The sequence below is a fragment of the Megascapheus bottae genome, chromosome X, assembly GCF_031878675.1.
Source record: "Megascapheus bottae isolate mThoBot1 chromosome X, mThoBot2.hap1, whole genome shotgun sequence".
NCBI lineage: Eukaryota > Metazoa > Chordata > Mammalia > Rodentia > Geomyidae > Megascapheus > Megascapheus bottae.
Genome location: NC_143547.1, coordinates 35,958,611 through 35,961,962, shown reverse-complemented (window position 1 = coordinate 35,961,962; position 3,352 = coordinate 35,958,611). Strand labels below are relative to the sequence as shown.

General features: G+C 38.6%; 1 pseudogene; it reads left to right on the top strand.

Annotated features, from left to right (window-relative positions):
- The first annotated feature begins 1,899 nt into the window (after positions 1–1,899).
- LOC150040844 (large ribosomal subunit protein uL30-like) lies at positions 1,900–3,075 on the top strand (annotated as a pseudogene).
- Positions 3,076–3,352: the final 277 nt, after the last annotated feature.

The following is a 3,352-nucleotide window of genomic DNA, read 5'->3' as shown; positions in this document are numbered from 1 at the left end:
GTGCATTGGAGCAGACATTTACTTTGTCATTCTTCCTATCTGGCAATGCTATAGCCAACCACCATCTTGAGAAGTTTCGCTTGAATCCGTGCCACTTTGGGGATATGAAAACAAGGAAATGAAGTTGGGAAACACTCTGGGTGGGAAATGGCCACAAAAGGCAGAGAATGCAGGCTAGTTCAGCCACTAGGAAAGCAGTGTGGAGGTTCCTTAAAGAACTGAAAATAGACCTTCCCTATGATCCCGCCATACCACTTCTGGGCATCTATCCTAAACATCATGACCCAAGATATTATAAGGACACCTGCTCAGCTATGTTCATCTCTGTACTATACACAATAGCCAGGCGATGGAAACAATCCAGATGCCCTACTGCAGATGAATGAATACAGAAAATGTGGTATATATACACAATGGAATTCTACATAGCCAACAGACAAGATAAAATAATGGCATTCACAGGCAAGTGGATGAATCTAGAGCGAATCATGTTGAGTGAGACAAGTCAAGACCAAAGGAACAAAAGGTGCATGGTATCCTTAATATGTGGCTATTAGATCCAAACAGTACAAGAGCGAGGACTCAATAACTGCATACCCAAAGCTATGGACATGGTAATAGAAATATAAACATAACTATATAGACATAAAAACCTATGACTCTATAGACATAATGTTTTATTTCATAAATTAATATGTTTCTATGACATACAAACCCTTAGCCTAATTGTGATTAAGTTCTAAATACTAAGTCCCAGTGATTGTAAACAGAGATTCCCTCCTTGAACACTTGTATGTTAAACTTGTCGTTTAAAATATGATGTAAAAACAACGTTAATAAATTCTTTAAAAAAAAAGGCAATCAGAGCTGGGTACCCGTGGCTCACATCTTCAATCCTAGCTACTAGGAGGCTGAGATTTGAGGCTCACAGTTCAAAGCCAGACCAGGCAGGAAAGTTCTAGCTACTCAAGAGACTGAGGTCGTATCTCAATTATTCACCAAAAAAAAAGCTGACACTGAATCTGTGTCTCTGGAGGTAATGTACTAACCTTCAGGTAAAAAGCCTAGAGACAGGATCCACATACTGAGTTCAAGCCTCAGAACTGGCACACACCCAAAATCAAAGAATAGTCAGGTTTTGGAGTTCCTTTTTCCTGATTCAGTATTGTTAACTTCTCTATTTTATAATGTCTAATGGAATTCACAAATTTCATTTGATTGGTTTGAGCATGAGTTTAAAATTTCAGGTCATGTATGAAGCAAAATAAGTCTATATAGCCAGGCCCTGGTAAGCTCACAGCTGTAATTCTTACTAGTCAGGAGGCTCAGATCTGAGGATCATGGTTCAAACCCAGCCCAGGCATGAAAGTCCATGAGAATCTTATCTCCAGTTGACCACCAAAAAGCCTGAACTGGGACTATGTCTCAAGTGCTAGAGTGTCAGCTTGGGTGAAACTAAGGAATAGCACCCAAACCTTGAGTTCAAGCCACAGAACATGCACACACACACACACACACACATACACACAAAACTGTATAATGCAGTGTTTTGTTTTTCTTTAGACTTAATTATGTTCAACTTTATGCCCTGGTAGCTTGCAAGGGACTACTTTGCTTTTGTGAATTTTATGTACTGTGCAAGCCTCTGTCTGTGGAATACTAAGTGAAGAGTCAGTCTTCAATTTGCATTGGATTTCAGTGTATTGCTCAACTGGAAAAGACTACATCATCCATGTTTATCAATAAGAGGAAGGATCATGTTGAGATATACTACTGATAAACAACTTTATGCCTATTTGTCCCTTTGTGCAGATTTCCTGTGGAAATTTGATACATTCAGCCTTCTAAAAAGCATACTAAAAAAAAGCATACTGGCATCTTTTTTTGGGGGGGTCTGGAACCGTGGAGGGTGCTGGAGATAAGAAAAAGAAGGTTCCTGCTGTGCCCAAATCCTAAAGAACAAGCAAGGGAATTTCACTGAGCTGAAAGTGAAATGCCTGAGAAAGAAATATGCCCCAAAGATGCTTCAAAAGGCACGGAGGAAGCTCATGTATGAATAAGCAAACTACTATCACAAGGAATATAGGAAAATGTACAGAACTGAGAGCTAAATGACTAGAATGGCCAGAAAAGCAGGCAACTTCTATGTACTTGCAGAACCTAAATTGGCCTTTGTCATCAGAATCAGAGGTACCAGGATGTGAATCCAAATGTCAATAAGGTATGCTGCTTCTTCCCCCTTTATCAGATCTTCAGTGATACCTTTGTTAAGCTTAATAATGCTTTAATTAATATTCTGAGAATTGTGGAACTATATCTTGCATGCGGATACTCAAACCTGAAGTCAGTCAATGAGCTCATCTACAAGTGTGGCTATGGCAAAATCAATAAGAAGCAAATTGCCTTACCAGATTATGCTTGGATTGCTAGATCTCTTTGTAAATATGGCATTATCTGTATGGGGGATTGGATTTGTGAGATCTTTACTTTTGGGAAGTGCTCCAAGGAAGAAAATAACCTGTGGCCCTTCAAGTTATCATCTCCATGAGGTGGCATGAAGAAGACAACTTATTTTTTTTCAAAAAAGCAATATATTTTAGCCATTACATTTCTCTCTTGTGATTTTTTTATGAAGAATGGAATATTCAAATAACACCTAATTTATAAAATCTTTGCATTTGATGTCACCCCACACTAGAACATAATCTGCTCAAAGAGACTGTTTTATTCATAGTTACACTCACAGCACTAACGATGACATACATTCAGAAATAATGGAAAAGTTGAATTAATGAATGGGGTGCACATTTCTGAAATACAATCAAATGTACTTTTTTCTTATTAAAGTATTTGAAATATTGCTTCTCTTGTCTTAGTAATCCTACCATAAGTCAATTGTGTCTGAGACTTATAAAGGGATTTCTTTTTAAAGAATAATGCTCATCTGCATTATTCTGCCACTGAGATCTATCAGTAAATAGTTCTATTGGATAGAAGACAACTTATTTTGTAGAAGGTGGAGAGGCTGGCAACAGGGAGGATCAGATGACTAGGCTTCTTAGAAAGATCAGCTGATTTATCTGCCACGCTAGTTTTGTAACTGGCTCTGTGAATAAACTGTACTGCTGGCAAAAACTCTACCAAATCTATCTGCATTCCCCACAGAGTAAATGCAAGATCAGTGGAAAACAAGCAGGAAGGAGTGGATTCCACTGGCAGGATTCTCCCTTGGTTAGTTCTATTCACACACTGAACAAGTATACACACACACACACACACACACACTATGTAAATAAATAAATGTGTGTGTGTGTGTGTGCGCGCGCGCGCCCATGTGTATGTGCCAGCACTG